This window comes from Cygnus olor, chromosome 3 (assembly GCF_009769625.2).
Source record: "Cygnus olor isolate bCygOlo1 chromosome 3, bCygOlo1.pri.v2, whole genome shotgun sequence".
NCBI lineage: Eukaryota > Metazoa > Chordata > Aves > Anseriformes > Anatidae > Cygnus > Cygnus olor.
Genome location: NC_049171.1, coordinates 31,656,476 through 31,662,475, shown reverse-complemented (window position 1 = coordinate 31,662,475; position 6,000 = coordinate 31,656,476).

Here is a 6,000-nt window from a genome sequence, read left to right as displayed (position 1 = left end):
TCTGCAGTGAAAACTTCTGGCAAATAGCTAAACTATGTAAAATTGTATTATTCGAGAATTACACACAGTGTAATTTGGGAGGAAGGTTGTGACAGGTACAACTACTTGCCTTGTCTCCTCACAAAGGATGAGACAACTTAGTCTTCTCAAATGCCATAACTGGTCAAGGATTTCTGAAAGAATAATATTCCCTAAAACATTATTATAAACCTGAATCCCTAAAGTTCCACCTGCCAGGGAAGAAAAGAAATGAAAGTTTCTGCACATGATATCTCACTGACATGTACTGAATTTCAAGCTGCAGGGCAAGCAATCTTCTGTGGAAAGGCCCAATTTTAATGCTTCAGGACTTCACAGCTGTGAAAGGCACATCCTTACACTAACACATATGGTTGGTTTAAGGCACATTTTTGCTTGGGACCTGTTACTTGTGCTTATCAGTGAAATCCTCTGGAACAGCAATGCCTGGCATAGCCTCATCCACTGAAGGAGGGGACTGAGCTGGTTGAGTCCCCACCACAAGCACTATCTGAAGTTGAATTCCTACCTTCAAGCCTCAGCAGAGCACGGCAGGGGTGGCCCACCCCTGGTGCAGGGTGGTGCTTTCATCCAGTCCTAATTATTAAATTGCAGAATATGCTGCCACGTTTCTTTATTCAGCCCTCACCCTTACAACGATAAGAAATCAAAGTGTTTGAACATGGTGAGTAGGAATGTAAGCTGTTTACATAATCACTGTTTACATTCTGTTAGAGGTGACAAAATCGTCAAGAAAAAAAAAAATTGTCAGTGTTGATAAAGAGCATATCAGTAAACAGCAGATTAAGGAGGACACAGAGAGCCTTACAGCCCAATTATACATAATTTGCCATGGACATGGTTTGAGAAAGAAATGCACACAACGACTTAGAGAAAATTGCTTAGCTTGGCCACATCCTTATTAACAAAACAACAGTGCCTGAGGGCAAATTGCCCTTGAAAAATAACTCCTGGGAATAATAGCGTGTCCTCACCAGTTGCCTTGCAATGAAGAAGAGACCTTTCTTCCCACTGCCCACCCCCTCTAAGGCATGACACAGCCTGAGCCTCCTCAAAATTTACCTTACCCCCATGCTTGCCCACAACTGCTTAGACATGCCCCCAGTCCCTTGGAGAGACAGGGTCTGCTCTGCTAATCTGTTATGGGCTTCCAACAGTTCATTTTTGGGGATCTATGCAGTGATTTACTTCTGCCTTACAACCAGGGTGCTGTGGATTAGGGTGGCTGCAATACCTCTCCCAACCCTGCTCTGCTCTTTAACCCAGTAAGCGTTCTTGCATCCTCCCCTAAGTCTCATTCCCACCCTGTCCTGCACTCATGCATTGGCTGCAAGCACGGAGGCAAATCAACTTGTCAGAAAAGTGGATGTATGAGACTACCAGCGGCCTAAGCAAAATGTTTCTATGGCTGTATTTTATCCCATCATTCATGGAAAATGTTCATTTTGTTCCACCACACCTTCAGCAATGGCCCCATAGGGCATTTTGTTGATCATATTTCAGAGTGACAGTCAGCTTACAGCAAGTTTTCAAAATCAGAGCATATCGAGGAGGATAAGGATGGTGACTTGTTGTGCATTGTTCTCAGGTAATGAGAAAGGAATTTTAGAAAACTTTTCAAATTTCATTAAACTAGCATGAATATTAAGGACAGACTGCCATAAAATATATCCTAAGACTGAAAGGTACAATGTCTCTTCTTGTGGATTATCCTTTCCTAGAAAGATGAACTATGATCCATTGCCTAAAAAAATCTTAAACTTAATAACAAGTAACAGTAACACAGAAAAGGACCTGTGATGAATAATGAACCGAACTGTTCAAAGTGTCATATGGAAGACATGGGTGGTAAATACAGTCCTTCAGGTGGCATTGTTAGAATCTTTGGCAGAGTAATAACTCTGGTATTGGAGTCCACATTTTATTAAATATATGAATGTAATAAGAAGACTTTTACTTATTTTTACGACATCGGGTGGCTGGAATATCATCACTGGACATTTAGACAAATGTCTCCTGGCTTGAGATAAGTGTCTGGACTGTATGACCTTTTGTGCCTGGCATTTCCACAGTTTGTTTCTTCCCAGCATGCACCTTGATTTTTAAGGCAATTCTCTTTGTACCACATTCAAATTCCAGCTGCAAGCTCTTTGTTTTGTTGGCCATATGCTTTCAAGCACAGAGCAGTCTACTGTTCTTGACAAGCTGGAAGGCTCCAGGGACACCCTGTTGGAGCAACACAAAGAAGAAATACTGGGAAGGTGAGCGAAGAGGGAGGGAGGGATGTGTCAGCTCTCTGGTTTGGTGGAAGTGTTACAAATACCACCAAAGTAGAGCCAGATCCTCAGTGTCTTTGAGCTCTGCTAATGATGGGTGAAGTTTGCAAACTCAGCACAAAGGTACTATGTAATGTATATTTACGATATCATGGCCATAGCTAGGGTTTAATGAGAATTTCAGTGTGGGAGGAGACACCACGAACAGATGGAAAGGCAGCAGCAAGCCACAAGACATATTGATGAGGCGTGTGGGCCAACTGGGCGCTGACCAAGCCCAGCTGTCCCTCTCTCTGGTCTAGTCTGTTCGGGAGAAAAAGAGGCAGAGTTTCAAGTAACACTCCCAGTGCATGAATTTCTGGTTAGTGCTGATGTAGTGCAACCGTTTTTTCCAGTGCCTGTCTTACCCATGGCAAAGATGCCATCTTCACCACCTCGCCAGTTCCAGCCTGCACCAGGAGGCAGCAAACTCCTCTTTCCTTTCCTTGTTGGATCAGCAGGGACAAGCCTTTCTCAAGGAGAAAAAAGGTGAAGCTAGGGAGGAGATGATGAAAGGTGCCTGCTGTCCCCTAGCCATGATGACTTCTCAGCTGTTATGGGACTGTAAGGTTATCGGACAGAGGTCACACCTTTGTACGTGCTTTTTGCTGTTGCCAGCCTGATGTCTCATACAATTGTTACACAACTGTTGTATACAACACATAGAGAAGCATACAGTAAGGAGTTGTCTCCAGCTTGGCCAGTCAGCTCTACCAAGTCCCTGGAGATCTGGGGAGGCAGGTATATGCTCTAGGACTTTGAAGAGATCTACCAGTCCCCAAACTGACAGACACTACAGCACCATAAAACACTCATCATCTCAGAGATGCACCAGTTTTTTTTTTTTGTTTGTTTGTTTTTTTTAATATCTCTACATAAAACAGAGCCAGGTTCAGCCACTCACCTCCATATGGCAACTAGTAAATATTATATCACGGAACTGAGTCCTTAGCCAAGACCAAGAAACTTTGCTGTCTGCTGGTTCACAACACAAGGTATCCCCCAGATGCATTGCAAGACAGCTTGCAAGCCTTGTCAGACAATACCCGTTTTCCGTGGTGATTGCCAGCTATCTCCGTGTGTGTTGTCAGATCAGATGTGGGTTTTTGGCCAGGGAGATAGAGGACAATAGATTCACACAGGGCTGAATTAGTCTTCAGGTAGGGCTATGCAACTTTCCTTTATTAATTAGTCAAATGATACAGCTTCACAAGTACCACTTCTGTCACTGGTATTAATTTCAGAGTGGCTTGGTTTGGCTTAGCCTAAGCCTTTTTCTGATCAAAGCATGCTGGACAGAAAACCACCACTTTAACAGTGGTGCACTTGGAGAAAAGTTTGCTTGTATTTATCTGTGCTGGTTTAAGTTAACATCTGGTTAACTAAAATGATCTACTGTCAAAATCATAAACTTAAGACTCTTACCAAAAACTCACAAGATGTTGATTTTTTTTTCTTTATGAGCAATGACTGGTAGTAGCCTGGAGGTATCCCCTTCTGTGAGCATTTTGGAAAGCTGCTGTTTCGGACCCAAAGAAAAGCTAGTATGCCGAAACTTTTGTTTGCTTGGTTGTTGTTTTGTTTTGTGTTTTACCATAACGTGGAGTCTACGAGAAGGTACGGCTTCTCCTTACAAGCGTGCCTCTCCTATGCTAGGACACTGGAGCTACAACAACATTACCTCATTAATATAACATTACATTACAATCACAGAACAAAACATTCAGCCCTGCTAGTATCAGGACTAAGGGTCGAGTAGCCTTTTCAACCATGCAGCTTTTAACTTGTTTTTTTTTTTTTCATACCTGGGGCCTGCTCAAAATAAAAGCAAACTGACCACGTACCAGGACTCAGGGGTGAGCTCAGTAACTTATGAATTAAGTTATATGGATACAGGGGAGGGGTACCCAAACAGTGTAAGGATGTTCCTTTTCCTACTACCTTAAAATATAGATTTAAGAGAAGCTGGAAAGTGCAAAGGCTGAATCATAAGGTGAGAGCTCAAAGACACCAACATAAGTTTCAAGAGGCAGCTTTAATTCTGGCTTTTCCACTCTTTGAATTCTTAAATTTGCATTTCTGAAAATAGTTTTGTAGCATAGTATTCTTTGCACGCAGTTGCCTAGGCTGAGAAGCAAATAAGAGCTTTGCCTTCTGTGCAACCATGTTACCCCTGCAGGTTATTTCCAGGGATTGTGTTTTTGGCTTGACATCACTGACCTCTGCCATTTGACCAGATGCTGTAGTTGTGAGATGTCATCTAGATGTGGCTGAGCACCAGCGGGACACACGCTGGCACAGGTGTATGCTGGCAGGTGTTTCAGAGGTGTTTTCAGAGGTGTCTGCTGGCAGATGTTTGGTGAGAGCATTGATTTCCATCCATACCTGCGTCTGGAGGACCTCCCCTGAGCAAGCTCTTTGCACATCCATTTCCCACCTCTTCCAGCATTCATCTCCAAAGCCTCAGCACAAATAATTGACCCTTCTCAGATTCAGCTCTTTGTTTCAACCTTATCCTTCCTAAAGCACTTATTTCCAAGTAAAACACTGCTCGTTTTTGGGATGGCCTCCATCATGCCGTGCAAAGCCACGTTCCCTCCGATGTCCCCTCACACCACGTCGTACCTGCCTCACCCTGCTCTGTCCTTCTGTGTCCCCAAGGAGGCAGGCATGGCACCTTGCCTGTACGAACTGTCTGTGACCACAGAGGTCCAAATGGGCATTTGCAGCTCTTCTTTCCAGGAATTTGGAGCCGGTTGCTATAGTGATAAACAAGTTGGCTTATTAGGGAGAGGAACAAAGCACTAGAGAAAATGATTTCAAAATGGCCTGCGTGCATACATAAACATGCAATCTCATCCTTCATTATCAGCTCAGGCAGCTGGTTTCTCGTTTTGGGAACAGCACAGACCCCTTATCTATTATTATAGCAAGTCCAGCCTGGTCTCCACTGCCTGACTCTTCTGACACACTCAAATCTTGTGTGTGAGTGTGGGGTCCTTTGCTTCTAAGCTGGAGAATTAAATTTCTTGGTGGCTTCCACAACTGGACAACGTAGGGAAATGCGGTCCCTTAAAGAAAGTGTGAGGTGATCTAATAAGGCTGGAATAACTCTAAAGGAACAGATGAGGACAGAAGAAATGTTTTTGCCATATCCTCTGCTGCTTCCTTCTTTTTTTTTTCGCCTCTTGCTGATGTCAAGATACCTCTAAGCAGACAGGGAGAGGTGATCTGTGCCTGTCAGACAGCAAAACTTTACATTATCTGTAGGAAGTCTGGCTTAAGCTCTGGTCTTCCGGGCCTTTGCTGAAGTATAATAAACCTGCCCTCATTTACATGCCTAGATAGTGCCGAGATGAGGCTCGCGCCCTTGAATGTACCGTAGACAGTGTACGTTCATCTCCTGTGAGGTGTGGCCCCAGTGCTCTTTTTTGGCTAATCATGCATTTTGATTGACTGAGTGGTGCCAAAAGGTGCAAGAAACCACACTGCGCATATTTAATTTAGATAGGCAGGCCGGCCTTGCTGCCTGCTGTGATTTGAGTCAGCTTGTATCTGGCTTTGCCTGTCACAGAAACTAAGCCGAGGAGCCACCTTTGCATGCTAGAGCTGATTACCCATTTTCAGTTATCACCAGTGGGTGCTG